The 18875-nt window shown below is 47.6% G+C and overlaps 1 non-coding gene across 1 annotated transcript; it reads right to left on the bottom strand.

Annotated features, from left to right (window-relative positions):
- Nucleotides 1-2115: 2115 nt before the first annotated feature.
- trnav-uac (transfer RNA valine (anticodon UAC)) lies at nt 2116-2191 on the bottom strand. Its single transcript has one exon. It is a non-coding gene; the product is annotated as a tRNA-Val (tRNA).
- Nucleotides 2192-18875: the final 16684 nt, after the last annotated feature.

Raw genomic sequence — 18875 nt, 5'->3', positions numbered from 1 at the left:
TACCCTACCTCCTCTACACTCTAACCACTAGGCTACCCTGCCGCCTCTACACTCTAACCACTAGGCTACCCCTGCCGCCTCTACACTCTAACCACTAGGCTACCCTGCCGCCTCTACACTCTAACCACTAGGCTACCCTGCCGACGGGGCCAGCAAAGATGAGAATACTGGCTGGGCTACAGTCACTAAGAGATAGCTAACATCACAGTTAATCCAGCGTCTAGCAGGCCTACTGCTCATGATTCAACTACTTCAGTTTGTAGTAGGAGTGCTATTTGATGTACCTGGCAGATCCAATTGATGTTGCCAAGATGGTGAAGAAAGTGATGGCAACAGGATCAAAGAGAGAGAGAGAGGTGACTCCCTTGTGCCTCACCTGAATCCAGGAGAGAGAGAGGTGACTCCCTTGTGCCTCACCAGAATCCAGGAGAGAGAGAGAGGTGACTGCCTTGTGCCTCACCAGAATCCAGGAGAGAGAGAGGTGACTGCCTTGTGCCTCACCAGAATCCAGGAGAGAGAGGTGACTCCCTTGTGCCTCACCAGAATCCAGGAGAGAGAGGTGACTGCCTTGTGCCTCACCAGAATCCAGGAGAGAGAGAGGTGACTCCCTTGTGCCTCACCAGAATCCAGGAGAGGGAGGTGACTCCCTTGTGCCTCACCAGAATCCAGGAGAGGGAGGTGACTGCCTTGTGCCTCACCAGAATCCAGGAGAGAGAGAGGTGACTGCCTTGTGCCTCACCAGAATCCAGGAGAGGGAGGTGACTGCCTTGTGCCTCACCAGAATCCAGGAGAGAGAGAGAGAGGTGACTGCAGGGCACCAATCACGGGTGTGATTTCTGGAGTTTCTGTGGAAGTTGGGACTAAGAAGATCAAGATTAAAATTCCTGTAGTAGTTGGAGCTTGACTATTGACGCGTGTGTTCAATGGAAAGAAGATGGAGTATGTCTCTGTTACTGTTTTTAAACGCGTGCTTAACTCCGGTTCGAATCCCCCCCCCGTCTGAAGAGTTAAGCTCTGTTATGAAATCCTCGAAGTCCGATGTGATGAAATCATAACTCAACACTTCAGAGTAAGCAAAATAATTCTCCACATTCCACTACAACAGGAATGTACACAAGAAAAATGGCAGACGAAAAGACCTTGCTTGGGTGAAATATTTATGAGAATATGAGGGTCAGATATGCTCTATATCTGGTCTCCACTACACACAGTCACCACTACTACTTTTCCCCATTATCTTTTGGACTATGCCAGGAGATGCTGATTCTTGCAGGTACCGGGTCACGTTTGGACCTGACCCAAATGTGGAAGCTATGCCGTCCTTTAGGGGCAAAGTGAGCACCTGTTATCTTCTAACAGGCTTGCTATTTGCGTTGTGGATGGAGATGGGGATGGTGGGGGAGGGGAAGGGTTTAAGCCACAAACTCAGGCTCGGAAGGTTGCGTGATGTTTTTGTAGTTTTAAGCCTTAATCCAAAACTTAACCTTTAACCTTTAACAGAATGAATGCATAGACTCACATTTTAGTTACACTTTTTTTTTCAGCTTTTGACTGACAGCTAAGTTTCGGAAACACGTGGCACCACGTAAACGTCAAGGAGTAATTCAGGAACCCCAGTTAAGGCAGGAGTTAGCGTTTTAGCTGGAGATTCGGGTTGATTACTGTACACGCGAAGCACACTTCCTCCTCATTACATTATCCAGAGGTAATGACCTGTACTAAATGGCTCGTTAAACAAACACACCATGTTATTGAGTGAACATTAACTCACATAATCATTAGTTCACACACACACACACACACACACACACACACACACACACACACACACACACACACACACACACACACACACACACACACACACACACACACACACACACACACACACACACACACACACACACACACACACACACACACACACCTCTGGATGGGTAACCTGGATTTCAACACACAGTACTAAAAGTTTTATTTAACAAAAGTAAAAGAATTTGCAGTTGAACAGTTACTATTGTTGAGTTATTTTTTTTAATAATAATATATCCCATTTAGCAGACGCTTTTGTCCAAAGCGACTTACAAGTCGGCTGGGGCCACTACTTTTGCATATGGGTGGCCCCAGCGGGAATCGAACCCACGACGCTTGGCATTGTAAGCGCCATGCTCTACCGACTGAGCCAAACAGGACCCATAATGCTAATGTATGCATATTTTATAATAAATAGTTTGATTTTAAAAAGTAAAAGAATTTGAATTTAGGATAGCCTGAGCATGTGAAAGTTTTGGTGTATCTAGCTTGAACGGTTTGTTACGTTTCCCCCAAAAATAAAATATCAGAAAGTGTTTTGAAAGACAGGGGGGTGAGAGAAAGTGGGATCCAAATGACACCCACCATGAGTGCCTACTAAATTTACCTCAGACAAGGCAAACGAAAACAACAACCCACACTAACATATAATATGTAGGGAAAATAAGTGGAGCAAACCAAACCAATACCTGGGGAGATACAAGACAGACAGTTTGGGTTTATCAACATCTCTCATACCACCTGGAGCACTGGGCCAGCTGCTCTTAAATATCGCCTGGGAAACATCTTCTGACTAACGAGATGACAAGCTGGGATAACACCTTCTGACTAACGAGATGACAAGCTGGGATAACACCTTCTGACTAACGAGATGACAAGCTGGGATAACACCTTCTGACTAACGAGATGACAAGCTGGGATAACAACTTCTGACTAACGAGGGGACAAGCTGGGATAACACACACTGACTAACGAGGGGAGGGTACCAATCAGAGCGCCCGACGTGCTAAGGTCCAATGGAAAAAGCATGTAACAGGTTCAAGAGTTAATGTTACTGAGTTATTTTATGCAAATTTATACAAATGATGTTTAAAAAAAATGATGACAGGGAAGACATTGAGACCTAGGTCTCATTTCCAAATGCATCATGTATAATACAATATAAATAGTAGGAAGACCACTGTTAAACACTGAGGTGGTGTGTCCCAGTAGGAAGACCACTGTTAACACTGAGGTGGTGTGTCCCAGTAGGAAGACCACTGTTAAACACTGAGGTGGTGTGTCCCAGTAGGAAGACCACTGTTAACACTGAGGTGGTGTGTCCCAGTAGGAAGACCACTGAGGTGGTGTGTCCTAGTAGGAAGACCACTGTTAACACTGAGGAGGTGTGTCCTATAGGAAGACCACTGTTAACACTGAGGTGGTGTGTCCTAGTCAGAAGACCACTGTTAACACTGAGGAGGTGTGTCCTAGTAGGAAGACCACTGTTAACACTGAGGTGGTGTGTCCCAGTAGGAAGACCACTGTTAACACTGAGGTGGTGTGTCCTATAGGAAGACCACTGTTAACACTGAGGTGGTGTGTCCTATGGGAAGACCACTGTTAACACTGAGGTGGTGTGTCCTATAGGAAGACCACTGTTAACACTGAGGGGGTGTGTCCTATAGGAAGACCACTGTTAACACTGAGGAGGTGTGTCCTTGTAGGAAGACCACTGAGGTGGTGTGTCCCAGTAGGAAGACCACTGTTAACACTGAGGTGGTGTGTCCCAGTAGGAAGACCACTGAGGGGGTGTGTCCTATAGGAAGACCACTGTTAACACTGAGGTGGTGTGTCCTATAGGAAGACCACTGTTAACACTGAGGTGGTGTGTCCCAGTAGGAAGACCACTGAGGGGGTGTGTCCTATAGGAAGACCACTGTTAACACTGAGGTGGTGTGTCCTATAGGAAGACCACTGTTAACACTGAGGGGGTGTGTCCTATAGGAAGACCACTGTTAACACTGAGGGGGTGTGTCCTATAGGAAGACCACTGTTAACACTGAGGTGGTGTAGTAGGAAGACCACTGTTAACACCAAGGAGGTGTGTCCCAGTAGGAAGACCACTGTTAACACTGAGGTGGTGTGCCCTAGTCAGAAGACCACTGTTAACACTGAGGTGGTGTGTCCCAGTAGGAAGACCACTGTTAACACTGAGGTGGTGTGTCCCAGTAGGAAGACCACTGAGGTGGTGTGTCCTATAGGAAGACCACTGTTAACACTGAGGAGGTGTGTCCTATAGGAAGACCACTGTTAACACTGAGGTGGTGTGCCCCAGTAGGAAGACCACTGTTAACACTGAGGTGGTGTGTCCCAGTAGGAAGACCACTGTTATCACTGAGGTGGTGTGTCCCAGTAGGAAGACCACTGTTAACACTGAGGAGGTGTGTCCTATAGGAAGACCACTGTTATCACTGAGGTGGTGTGTCCCAGTAGGAAGACCACTTAGGTGGTGTGTCCCAGTAGGAAGACCACTGTTAACACTGAGGTGGTGTGTCCCAGTAGGAAGACCACTGTTAACACTGAGGTAGTGTGTCCCAGTAGGAAGACCACTGTTAACACTGAGGTGGTGTGTCCCAGTAGGAAGACCACTGTTAACACTGAGGTGGTGTGTCCTATAGGAAGACCACTGTTAACACTGAGGGGGTGTGTCCCAGTAGGAAGACCACTGAGGTGGTGTGCCCCAGTAGGAAGACCACTGTTAACACTGAGGTGGTGTGTCCCAGTAGGAAACCACTGTTAACACTGAGGTGGTGTGTCCCAGTAGGAAGACCACTGAGGTGGTGTGTCCTATAGGAAGACCACTGAGGTGGTGTGTCCTATAGGAAGACCACTGTTAACACTGAGGAGGTGTGTCCTATAGGAAGACCACTGTTATCACTGAGGTGAAGTGTCCTATAGGAAGACCACTGTTAACACTGAGGAGGTGTGTCCTAGTAGGAAGACCACTGTTAACACTGAGGAGGTGTGTCCCAGTAGGAAGACCACTGTTAACACTGAGGTGGTGTGTCCCAGTAGGAAGACCACTGTTAACACTGAGGTGGTGTGTCCCAGTAGGAAGACCACTGAGGTGGTGTGTCCCAGTAGGAAGACCACTGTTAACACTGAGGTGGTGTGTCCCAGTAGGAAGACCACTGTTATCACTGAGGTGGTGTGTCCTATAGGAAGACCACTGTTAACACTGAGGTGGTGTGTCTCAGTAGGAAGACCACTGTTAACACTGAGGTGGTGTGTCCCAGTAGGAAGACCACTGTTAACACTGAGGTGGTGTCTTAGTAGGAAGACCACTGTTAACACTGAGGTGGTGTGTCCCAGTAGGAAGACCACTGTTAACACTGAGGTGGTGTGTCCTATAGGAAGATCACTGTTAACACTGAGGTGGTGTGTCCCAGTAGGAAGACCACTGTTAACACTGAGGTGGTGTGTCCCAGTAGGAAGACCACTGTTAACACTGAGGTGGTGTGTCCCAGTAGGAAGACCACTGTTAACACTGAGGTGGTGTGTCCCAGTAGGAAGACCACTGTTAACACTGAGGTGGTGTGTCCCAGTAGGAAGACCACTGTTAACACTGAGGGGGTGTGTCCTATAGGAAGACCACTGTTAACACTGAGGTGGTGTGTCCTAGTAGGAAGACCACTGTTAACACTGAGGTGGTGTGTCCTAGTAGGAAGACCACTGTTAACACTGAGGTGGTGTGTCCCAGTAGGAAGACCACTGAGGTGGTGTGTCCTAGTAGGAAGACCACTGTTAACACTGAGGTGGTGTGTCCTAGTAGGAAGACTACTGTTAACACTGAGGTGGTGTGTCCTATAGGAAGACCACTGTTAACACTGAGGTGGTGTGTCCCAGTAGGAAGACCACTGTTAACACTGAGGTGGTGTCTTAGTAGGAAGACCACTGTTAACACTGAGGTGGTGTGTTCTATAGGAAGACCACTGTTAACACTGAGGAGGTGTGTCCTATAGGAAGACCACTGTTAACACTGAGGTGGTGTGTCCTATAGGAAGACCACTGTTAACACTGAGGTGGTGTGTCCCAGTAGGAAGACCACTGTTAACACTGAGGTGGTGTGTCCTAGTAGGAAGACCACTGTTAACACTGAGGTGGTGTGTCCCAGTAGGAAGACCACTGTTAACACTGAGGTGGTGTGTCCTAGCAGGAAGACCACTGTTAACACTGAGGAGGTGTGTCCTATAGGAAGACCACTGTTATCACTGAGGTGGTGTGTCCCAGTAGGAAGACCACTGAGGTGGTGTGTCCCAGTAGGAAGACCACTGAGGTGGTGTGTCCTAGCAGGAAGACCACTGTTAACACTGAGGTGGTGTGTCCTATAGGAATACCACTGTTATCACTGAGGTGGTGTGTCCCAGTAGGAAGACCACTGTTAACACTGAGGTGGTGTGTCCCAGTAGGAAGACCACTGTTAACACTGAGGTGGTGTGTCCCAGTAGGAAGACCACTGTTAACACTGAGGTGGTGTGTCCTATAGGAAGACCACTGTTAACACTGAGGAGGTGTGTCCCAGTAGGAAGACCACTGAGGTGGTGTGCCCCAGTAGGAAGACCACTGTTAACACTGAGGTGGTGTGTCCTAGTAGGAAGACCACTGTTAACACTGAGGTGGTGTGTCCCAGTAGGAAGACCACTGTTAACACTGAGGGGGTGTGTCCCAGTAGGAAGACCACTGAGGTGGTGTGCCCCAGTAGGAAGACCACTGTTAACACTGAGGTGGTGTGTCCCAGTAGGAAGACCACTGTTAACACTGAGGTGGTGTGTCCTATAGGAAGACCACTGTTAACACTGAGGTGGTGTGTCCTAGTAGGAAGACCACTGAGGTGGTGTGTCCCAGTAGGAAGACCACTGGTAACACTGAGGTGGTGTGTCCTATAGGAAGACCACTGTTAACACTGAGGTGGTGTGTCCCAGTAGGAAGACCACTTAGGTGGTGTGTCCTATAGGAAGACCACTGTTAACACTGAGGTGGTGTGTCCCAGTAGGAAGACCACTGTTAACACTGAGGGGGTGTGTCCTATAGGAAGACCACTGTTAACACTGAGGTGGTGTGTCCCAGTAGGAAGACCACTGTTAACACTGAGGTGGTGTGTCCTATAGGAAGACCACTGTTAACACTGAGGTGGTGTGTCCCAGTAGGAAGACCACTGAGGTGGTGTGCCCCAGTAGGAAGACCACTGTTAACACTGAGGTGGTGTGTCCCAGTAGGAAACCACTGTTAACACTGAGGTGGTGTGTCCTATAGGAAGACCACTGTTAACACTGAGGAGGTGTGTCCCAGTAGGAAGACCACTGTTAACACTGAGGTGGTGTGTCCCAGTAGGAAGACCACTGAGGTGGTGTGTCCTATAGGAAGACCACTGAGGTGGTGTGTCCTATAGGAAGACCACTGTTAACACTGAGGAGGTGTGTCCTATAGGAAGACCACTGTTATCACTGAGGTGAAGTGTCCTATAGGAAGACCACTGTTAACACTGAGGAGGTGTGTCCTAGTAGGAAGACCACTGTTAACACTGAGGAGGTGTGTCCCAGTAGGAAGACCACTGTTAACACTGAGGTGGTGTGTCCCAGTAGGAAGACCACTGTTAACACTGAGGTGGTGTGTCCCAGTAGGAAGACCACTGAGGTGGTGTGTCCCAGTAGGAAGACCACTGTTAACACTGAGGTGGTGTGTCCCAGTAGGAAGACCACTGTTATCACTGAGGTGGTGTGTCCTATAGGAAGACCACTGTTAACACTGAGGTGGTGTGTCCCAGTAGGAAGACCACTGTTAACACTGAGGTGGTGTGTCCCAGTAGGAAGACCACTGTTAACACTGAGGTGGTGTCTTAGTAGGAAGACCACTGTTAACACTGAGGTGGTGTGTCCCAGTAGGAAGACCACTGTTAACACTGAGGTGGTGTGTCCTATAGGAAGATCACTGTTAACACTGAGGTGGTGTGTCCCAGTAGGAAGACCACTGTTAACACTGAGGTGGTGTGTCCCAGTAGGAAGACCACTGTTAACACTGAGGTGGTGTGTCCCAGTAGGAAGACCACTGTTAACACTGAGGTGGTGTGTCCCAGTAGGAAGACCACTGTTAACACTGAGGTGGTGTGTCCCAGTAGGAAGACCACTGTTAACACTGAGGGGTGTGTCCTATAGGAAGACCACTGTTAACACTGAGGTGGTGTGTCCTAGTAGGAAGACCACTGTTAACACTGAGGTGGTGTGTCCTAGTAGGAAGACCACTGTTAACACTGAGGTGGTGTGTCCCAGTAGGAAGACCACTGAGGTGGTGTGTCCTAGTAGGAAGACCACTGTTAACACTGAGGTGGTGTGTCCTAGTAGGAAGACTACTGTTAACACTGAGGTGGTGTGTCCTATAGGAAGACCACTGTTAACACTGAGGGGGTGTGTCCCAGTAGGAAGACCACTGAGGTGGTGTGTCCCAGTAGGAAGACCACTGTTAACACTGAGGTGGTGTCTTAGTAGGAAGACCACTGTTAACACTGAGGTGGTGTGTTCTATAGGAAGACCACTGTTAACACTGAGGAGGTGTGTCCTATAGGAAGACCACTGTTAACACTGAGGTGGTGTGTCCCAGTAGGAAGACCACTGTTAACACTGAGGTGGTGTGTCCTAGTAGGAAGACCACTGTTAACACTGAGGTGGTGTGTCCCAGTAGGAAGACCACTGTTAACACTGAGGTGGTGTGTCCTAGCAGGAAGACCACTGTTAACACTGAGGAGGTGTGTCCTATAGGAAGACCACTGTTATCACTGAGGTGGTGTGTCCCAGTAGGAAGACCACTGAGGTGGTGTGTCCCAGTAGGAAGACCACTGAGGTGGTGTGTCCTAGCAGGAAGACCACTGTTAACACTGAGGTGGTGTGTCCTATAGGAATACCACTGTTATCACTGAGGTGGTGTGTCCCAGTAGGAAGACCACTGTTAACACTGAGGTGGTGTGTCCCAGTAGGAAGACCACTGTTAACACTGAGGTGGTGTGTCCCAGTAGGAAGACCACTGTTAACACTGAGGTGGTGTGTCCAATAGGAAGACCACTGTTAACACTGAGGAGGTGTGTCCCAGTAGGAAGACCACTGAGGTGGTGTGCCCCAGTAGGAAGACCACTGTTAACACTGAGGTGGTGTGTCCTAGTAGGAAGACCACTGTTAACACTGAGGTGGTGTGTCCCAGTAGGAAGACCACTGTTAACACTGAGGGGGTGTGTCCCAGTAGGAAGACCACTGAGGTGGTGTGCCCCAGTAGGAAGACCACTGTTAACACTGAGGTGGTGTGTCCCAGTAGGAAGACCACTGTTAACACTGAGGTGGTGTGTCCTATAGGAAGACCACTGTTAACACTGAGGTGGTGTGTCCTAGTAGGAAGACCACTGAGGTGGTGTGTCCCAGTAGGAAGACCACTGGTAACACTGAGGTGGTGTGTCCTATAGGAAGACCACTGTTAACACTGAGGTGGTGTGTCCCAGTAGGAAGACCACTGTTAACACTGAGGGGGTGTGTCCTATAGGAAGACCACTGTTAACACTGAGGTGGTGTGTCCCAGTAGGAAGACCACTGTTAACACTGAGGGGGTGTGTCCTATAGGAAGACCACTGTTAACACTGAGGTGGTGTGTCCCAGTAGGAATACCACTGTTAACACTGAGGAGGTGTGTCCCAGTAGGAAGACCACTGTTAACACTGAGGTGGTGTGTCCCAGTAGGAAGACCACTGTTAACACTGAGGTGGTGTGTCCCAGTAGGAAGACCACTGTTAACACTGAGGGGGTGTGTCCTATAGGAAGACCACTGTTAACACTGAGGTGGTGTGTCCTAGTAGGAAGACCACTGTTAACACTGAGGTGGTGTGTCCTAGTAGGAAGACCACTGTTAACACTGAGGTGGTGTGTCCCAGTAGGAAGACCACTGAGGTGGTGTGTCCTAGTAGGAAGACCACTGTTAACACTGAGGTGGTGTGTCCTAGTAGGAAGACCACTGTTAACACTGAGGTGGTGTGTCCTATAGGAAGACCACTGTTAACACTGAGGGGGTGTGTCCCAGTAGGAAGACCACTGAGGTGGTGTGTCCCAGTAGGAAGACCACTGTTAACACTGAGGTGGTGTCTTAGTAGGAAGACCACTGTTAACACTGAGGTGGTGTGTCCCAGTAGGAAGACCACTGTTAACACTGAGGTGGTGTGTCCCAGTAGGAAGACCACTGTTAACACTGAGGTGTGTCCGAGTAGGAAGACCACTGTTAACACTGAGGTGGTGTGTCCTATAGGAAGACCACTGTTAACACTGAGGTGGTGTGTCCGAGTAGGAAGACCACTATTAACACTGAGGTGGTGTGTCCCAGTAGGAAGACCACTGTTAACACTGAGGTGGTGTGTCCTATAGGAAGACCACTGTTAACACTGAGGTGGTGTGTCCTATAGGAAGACCACTGTTAACACTGAGGTGGTGTGTCCTATAGGAAGACCACTGTTAACACTGAGGTGGTGTGTCCTAGTAGGAAGACCACTGTTAACACTGAGGTGGTGTGTCCTAGTAGGAAGACCACTGTTAACACTGAGGTGGTGTGTCCTATAGGAAGACCACTGTTAACACTGAGGGGGTGTGTCCCAGTAGGAAGACCACTGAGGTGGTGTGTCCCAGTAGGAAGACCACTGTTAACACTGAGGTGGTGTGTCCTATAGGAAGACCACTGTTAACACTGAGGTGGTGTGTCCGAGTAGGAAGACCACTATTAACACTGAGGTGGTGTGTCCCAGTAGGAAGACCACTGTTAACACTGAGGTGGTGTGTCCTATAGGAAGACCACTGTTAACACTGAGGTGGTGTGTCCTATAGGAAGACCACTGTTAACACTGAGGTGGTGTGTCCTATAGGAAGACCACTGTTAACACTGAGGTGGTGTGTCCTAGTAGGAAGACCACTGTTAACACTGAGGTGGTGTGTCCTAGTAGGAAGACCACTATTAACACTGAGGTGGTGTGTCCCAGTAGGAAGACCACTGTTAACACTGAGGTGGTGTGTCCCAGTAGGAAGACCACTGAGGGGGTGTGTCCTATAGGAAGACCACTGTTAACACTGAGGAGGTGTGTCCCAGTAGGAAGACCACTGAGGGGGTGTGTGCTATAGGAAGACCACTGTTAACACTGAGGTGGTGTGTCCTAGTAGGAAGACCACTGTTAACACTGAGGTGGTGTGTCCCAGCAGGAAGACCACTATTAACACTGAGGTGGTGTGTCCCAGTAGGAAGACCACTGTTAACACTGAGGTGGTGTGTCCCAGTAGGAAGACCACTTTGTGCAGGTCATCCGGCACTATCAGCTCCAATATAAATAACATGAGCAAGTCTACTTCTGATAAGCTTATCATATCTATATATAATATCTCTGAAACTCACTGAGATAACAACTTTGATTATACAGTGGTAGCATTACATGGCTATAACATCTACCGAAAAGACAGAAATGCCAACGGGGGAGGTGTTGCTGTTTATATTCAGAACCACATTCCTGTAAAGATGAGAGAGGATCTCGTGTTAAATACTGTTGAAGTAATATGGCTACAGGTTCATCTGCCTCACCTAAAGCCCATTCTGGTGGGAAGCTGCTATAGACCATCAAGTGCTAACAGTCAGTATCTGGTAATGTATGAAATGCTTGAACATGTATGTGATATCAACAGAGAGGTATATTTTCTGGGTGATTTAAATATTGACTGGCTCTCAACAAGCTGCCCACTCAAGAAAAACGCTTCAAACTGTAACCAGTGCCTGCAATCTGGTTCAGGTTACCAGTCAACCAACCAGGGTTGTTACAAACAGTACAATAATGACATCATCAACATGTATTGATCACATCTTTACTAATGCTGCAGAAATGTGCTTTAAAGCAGTATCCAGACTCATAGGATGTAGTGATCACAATATATTAGCCATATCTAGTAATGGCTACTATATTAGTATCTACCTCCAGTAACTAGTATCTACCTCCAGTAACTAGTATCTACTTCCAGTAACTAGTATCTATCTCCAGTAACTAGTATCCACCTCCAGTAACTAGTATCTACCTCCAGTAACTAGTATCGACCCCCAGTAACTAGTATAGACCTCCAGTAGCTAGTATCTACCTCAAGTATCTAGTATCTACCTCCAGTAACTAGTATCGACCTCCAGTAACTAGTATCTACCTCAGTAACTAGTATCCACCTCCAGTAACTAGTATCCACCTCCAGTAACTAGTATCGACATCCAGTAACTATTATCTACATCCAGTAACTAGTATCTACCTCCAGTAACTAGTATCTACCCCCAGTAACTAGTATCGACCTCCAGTAACTAGTATCTACCTCAGTAACTAGTATCCACCTCCAGTAACTAGTATCCACCTCCAGTAACTAGTATCGACATCCAGTAACTATTATCTACATCCAGTAACTAGTATCTACCTCCAGTAACTAGTATCTACCCCCAGTAACTAGTATCGACCTCCAGTAACTAGTATCGACCTCCAGTAACTAGTATCTACCTTCAGTAACTAGTATCTACCTCCAGTAACTAGTATATACCTCCAGTACTGTGATAATGATTGGATCTCTACAGTAGCAAGTATCTACTTCCAGTACTGTGATAATGATTGGATCTCTACAGTAACTAGTATAAACCCCCAGTGACTAGTATCTACCTCCAGTAACTAGTATCCACCTCCAGTAACTAGTATCTACCTCCAGTACCGTTATAATGATTATAGTATCTATTATAGTATCTATAGTATTATAGTATCTACCTCCAGTAACTAGTATCGACCTCCAGTAACTAGTATCGACCTCCAGTAACTAGTATCGACCACCAGTAACTAGTATCTACCTCCAGTAACTAGTATCTACCTCCAGTAACTATTATCGACCTCCAGTACTGTGATAATGATTGGATCTCTACAGTAGCAAGTATCTACCTCCAGTATTGTGATAATGATTGGATCTCTACAGTAGCTAGTATATACCCCCAGTAACTAGTATCTACCTCCAGTAACTAGTAACTACCTCCAGTAACTAGTATTTACCTCCAGTAACTAGTATACACCTCCAGTAACTAGTATTGACATCCAGTAACTAGAATCTAACTCCAGTAACTAGTATCTACCTCCAGTAACTAGTATCTACCTCCAGTACCGTTATAATGATTGGGTCTCAACATTAACTATTATCTACCTCCAGTAACTAGTATCGACCTCCAGTAACTAGTATCTACCTCAGTAACTAGTATCCACCTCCAGTAACTAGTATCCACCTCCAGTAACTAGTATCGACATCCAGTAACTAGTATCCACCTCCAGTAACTAGTATCGACATCCAGTAACTAGTATCTACCTACTGTAACTAGTATTTTTTTTTTCACCTTTATTTAACCAGGTAGGCTAGTTGAGAACAAGTTCTCATTTACAACTGCGACCTGGCCAAGATAAAGCATAGCAGTGTGAACAGACAACACAGAGTTACACATGGAGTAAACAATTAACAAGTCAATAACACAGTAGGAAAAAAAAGGGGAGTCTATATACAATGTGTGCAAAAGGCATGAGGAGGTAGGCGAATAATTACAATATTGCAGATTAACACTGGATTGATAAATAATCATGTACAGGTAGAGATATTGGTGTGCAAAAGAGCAGAAAAGTAAATAAATAAAAACTGTGGGGATGAGGTAGGTGAAAATGGGTGGGCTATTTACCAATAGATTATGTACAGCTGCAGCGATCGGTTAGCTGCTCAGATAGCTGATGTTTGAAGTTGGTGAGGGAGATAAAGGTCTCCAACTTCAGCGATTTTTGCAATTCGTTCCAGTCATAGGCAGCAGAGTACTGGAACGAAAGGCGGCCGAATGAGGTGTTGGCTTTAGGGATGATCAGTGAGATACACCTGCTGGAGCGCGTGCTACGGATGGGTGTTGCCATCGTGACCAGTGAACTGAGATAAGGCGGAGCTTTACCTAGCATGGCCTTGTAGACGACCTGGAGCCAGTGGGTCTTGCGACGAATATGTAGCGAGGGCCAGCCGACTAGAGCATACAAGTCGCAGTGGTGGGTAGTATAAGGTGCTTTAGTGACAAAACGGATGGCACTGTGATAAACTGCATCCAGTTTGCTGAGAAGAGTGTTGGAAGCAATTTTGTAGATGACATCGCCAAAGTCGAGGATCGGTAGGATAGTCAGTTTTACTAGGGTAAGCTTGGCAGCGTGAGTGAAGGAGGCTTTGTTACGGAATAGAAAGCCGACTCTTGATTTGATTTTCGATTGTAGATGTTTGATATGAGTCTGGAAGGAGAGTTTGCAGTCTAGCCAGACACCTAGGTACTTATAGGTGTCCACATATTCAAGGTCGGAACCATCCAGTGTGGTGATGCTAGTCGGGCATGCGGGTGCAGGCAGCGATCGGTTGAAAAGCATGCATTTGGTTTTACTAGCGTTTAAGAGCAGTTGGAGGCCACGGAAGGAGTGTTGTATGGCATTGAAGCTCGTTTGGAGGTTAGATAGCACAGTGTCCAATGACGGGCCGAAAGTATATAGAATGGTGTCGTCTGCGTAGAGGTGGATCAGGGAGTCGCCTGCAGCAAGAGCAACATCATTGATATATACAGAGAAAAGAGTCGGCCCGAGAATTGAACCCTGTGGCACCCCCATAGAGACTGCCAGAGTACCGGACAGCATGCCCTCCGATTTGACACACTGAACTCTGTCTGCAAAGTAATTGGTGAACCAGGCAAGGCAGTCATCCGAAAAACCGAGGCTACTGAGTCTGCCGATAAGAATATGGTGATTGACAGAGTCGAAAGCCTTGGCAAGATCGATGAAGACGGCTGCACAGTACTGTCTTTTATCGATGGCGGTTATGATGTCGTTTAGTACCTTGAGTGTGGCTGAGGCGCACCCGTGACCGGCTCGGAAACCAGATTGCATAGCGGAGAAGGTACGGTGGGATTCGAGATGGTCAGTGACCTGTTTGTTGACTTGGCTTTCGAAGACCTTAGATAGGCAGGGCAGGATGGATATAGGTCTGTAACAGTTTGGGTCCAAGGTGTCTCCCCCTTTGAAGAGGGGGATGACTGCGGCAGCTTTCCAATCCTTGGGGATCTCAGACGATATGAAAGAGAGGTTGAACAGGCTGGTAATAGGGGTTGCGACAATGGCGGCGGATAGTTTCAGAAATAGAGGGTCCAGATTGTCAAGCCCAGCTGATTTATACGGGTCCAGGTTTTGCAGCTCTTTCAGAACATCTGCTATCTGGATTTGGGTAAAGGAGAACCTGGAGAGGCTTGGGCGAGGAGCTGCGGGGGGGCCGGAGCTGTTGGTCGAGGTTGGAGTAGCCAGGCGGAAGGCATGGCCAGCCGTTGAGAAATGCTTGTTGAAGTTTTCAATAATCATGGATTTGTCGGTGGTGACCGTGTTCCCTAGCCTCAGTGCAGTGGGCAGCTGGGAGGAGGTGCTCTTGTTCTCCATGGACTTCACAGTGTCCCAGAACTTTTTGGAGTTGGAGCTACAGGATGCAAACTTCTGCCTGAAGAAGCTGGCCTTAGCTTTCCTGACTGACTGCGTGTATTGGTTCCGGACTTCCCTGAACAGTTGCATATCGCGGGGACTGTTCGATGCTATTGCAGTCCGCCACAGGATGTTTTTGTGCTGGTCGAGGGCAGTCAGGTCTGGAGTGAACCAAGGGCTGTATCTGTTCTTAGTTCTGCATTTTTTGAACGGAGCATGCTTATCTAAAATGGTGAGGAAGTTACTCTTAAAGGATGACCAGGCATCCTCAACTGACGGGATGAGGTCAATGTCCTTCCAGGGTACCCGGGCCAGGTCGATTAGAAAGGCCTGCTCACAGAAGTGTTTTAGGGAGCGTTTGACAGTGATGAGGGGTGGTCGTTTGACTGCGGCACCGTAGCGGATACAGGCAATGAGGCAGTGGTCGCTGAGATCCTGATTGAAGACAGCGGAGGTGTATTTGGAGGGCCAGTTGGTCAGGATGACGTCTATGAGGTTGCCTTTGCTTACAGAGTAAGGGTTGTACCTGGTGGGTTCCTTGATGATTTGTGTGAGATTGAGGGCATCTAGCTTAGATTGTAGGACTGCCGGGGTGTTAAGCATATCCCAGTTTAGGTCACCTAACAGAACAAACTCTGAAGCTAGATGGGGGGCAATCAATTCACAAATGATGTCCAGGGCACAGCTGGGTGCTGAGGGGGGTCGGTAGCAGGCGGCAACAGTGAGCGACTTATTTCTGGAGAGAGTAATTTTCAGAATTAGTAGTTCGAACTGTTTGGGTATGGACCTGGAAAGTATGACATTACTTTGCAAGCTATCTCTGCAGTAGACTGCAACTCCTCCCCCTTTGGCAGTTCTATCTTGACGGAAGATGTTATAGTTGGGTATGGAAATCTCTGAATTTTTGGTGGCCTTCCTGAGCCAGGATTCAGACACGGCAAGGACATCAGGGTTAGCAGAGTGTGCTAAAGCAGTGAGTAAAACAAACTTAGGGAGAAGTCTTCTGATGTTGACTAGCATGAAACCAAGGCTTTTTCGATCACAGAAGTCAACAAATGAGGGTGCCTGGGGACATGCAGGGCCTGGGTTTACCTCCACATCACCCGCGGAACAGAGAAGGAGTAGTATGAGGGTGCGGCTAAAGGCTATCAAAACTGGTCGCCTAGAGCGTTGGGGACAGAGAATAAGAGGAGCAGGTATCTGGGCATGGTAGAATATATTCAGGGCATAATGCGCAGACAGGGGTATGGTGGGGTGCGGGTACGGCGGAGGTAAGCCCAGGCACTGGGTGATGATGAGAGAGGTTTCATCTCTGGACATGCTGGTTGTAATGGGTGAGGTCACCGCATGTGTATCAACCTCCAGTAACTAGTATCGACCTCCAGTAACTAGTATCTACCTACAGTAACTAGTATCGACCTCCAGTAACTAGTATCAACCTCCAGTAACTAGTATATACCTCCAGTAACTAGTATCTACCTCCAGTAACTAGTATCGACCTCCAGTAACTATTATCGAACTTCAGTAACTAGTATCGACCTCCAGTAACTAGTATCTACCTACAGTAACTAGTATCGACCTCCAGTAACTAGTATCGACCTCCAGTAACTAGTATCCACTTCTAGTAACTAGTATCGACCTCCAGTAACTAGTATCGACCTCCAGTAACTAGTATCGACCTCTAGAAACTAGTATCGACCTCCAGTAACTAGTCCAGTAACTAGTATCTACCTACAGTAACTAGTATGCTGTACAGAAACCCGGCCTAAAACCCGAAAGAGCAAGCAATGCAGGTGTAGAAGCATGGTGGCAAGAGAAAAACTCCCTAGAAAGGCCAGAACCTCGGAAGAAACCTAGAGAGGAACCAGGCTATGAGGGGTGGCCAGTCCTCTTCTGGCTGTGCCGGGTGGAGATTATAACAGAACATGGCCAAGATGTTCAAATGTTCATAGATGACCAGCAGGGTCAAATAATAATAATCACAGTAGTTGTCGAGGGTGCAGCAAGTCAGCACCTCAGGAGTAAATGTCAGTTGGCTTTTCATAGCCGATCATTGAGAGTATCTCTACCGCTCCTGCTGTCTCTCTAGAGAGTTGAAAACAGCAGGTCTGGGACAGGTAGCACGTCCGATGAACAGGCCAGGGTTCCATAGCCGCAGGCAGAACAGTTGAAACTGGAGCAGCAGCACGGCCAGGTGGATTGGGGACAGCAAAGAGTCATCATGCCAGGTTGTCCTGAGGCATTGTCCTAGGGCTCAGGTCCACACAGGACACCGGATAAGAAAGGAGAATTACTCCAGATATAACAGACTGACCCTAGCCCCCCAACACAAACTACTGCAGCATATATACTGGAGGCTGAGACAGGAGGGGTCAGGAGACACAAAAATCTACCTCCAGTTTGACGATGTTCAGATCTCTACTGTAGCTAGTATCTACCTCCAGTACCGTGATAATGATTGGGTCTCTAGGTCTCTAATACTAGCTACCTTCCAGCTACTCGCTACCTTCTCGCTACTCGCTACCTTCCAGCTACTCGCTACCTTCCAGCTACTAACTTCCTTCATGCTGTTCAGATCTCTCGGTCTCTGTTATTGTGTTATGGTCTCTTTTCCAGACTGCTGTCATAGTTTCCAATAAGCAGTGTCTCTGACCTCTCCTCAACGACAATGTCAGGTATTCCAAACATTCTCTTCGGAAGGTTGGTGAATATTCCGTCACGGGCCTTCCCCTGTAAACAACCATGTATCCATGTCACAGCCGACCACAGTGCATTGCTGCCTGCATGGCCAACATTCCCGAGGTTCTATCCACCAGGGATTCCATCCAGTGAGGAATGGAGGGAAACAGAGAAGACAGACACAACAAGGTAACGAAGTATCCACTCCTGCACTCTAGTATCCCTGCAGGCCACAAATTATCACATCAAACTCAACAGTACCCCCCCACACACACACTACACCACACCCTGTCAAAGATTTGTATAACTAACCAAGGACAAACCACAGCCTGTCGTTTCCAATCGGAGCAAATGAATCATAGTGGACAGAACAGGCAAGGAGGTGGGCAGAGCCAAGCACGAGCTGGCGAGATCCTATTGGCCCGTCCTAACATGTATTCGTATATATTTGCATTAGGAAACGCCTATTCTGTGAAGTGGGCAGAGCCAAGCACGAGCTAGCGAGATCCTATTGGCCTGTTCTAACATGTATCCGTATATATTTGCGTTCGGAAACGCCTACTCTGTGAAGTGGGCGTATGCCATAACTCAATTGTCCCTTTGCACTCCTTCTAAACAACACCATTTTTTAAAACTCTGGCAAAGGGTAAAAGTCTACAACATGTTGTCTTACTCTGTTAGGAACAGATTTTAGTATTGAGATCAAATGTTTAAAATGATGAGAATTTGGTTTAGAATGTCAGCCAAAATCCACCCGTCTTTTTCCATTCCTGGCCACTGGGTTTCCTCTCATCACCATATTTGGTAGTGA

Source organism: Oncorhynchus masou, chromosome 1 (genome assembly GCF_036934945.1).
Source record: "Oncorhynchus masou masou isolate Uvic2021 chromosome 1, UVic_Omas_1.1, whole genome shotgun sequence".
Classification (NCBI taxonomy): Eukaryota; Metazoa; Chordata; class Actinopteri; order Salmoniformes; family Salmonidae; genus Oncorhynchus; species Oncorhynchus masou.
This window is presented reverse-complemented; position numbering and strand designations above follow the sequence as displayed.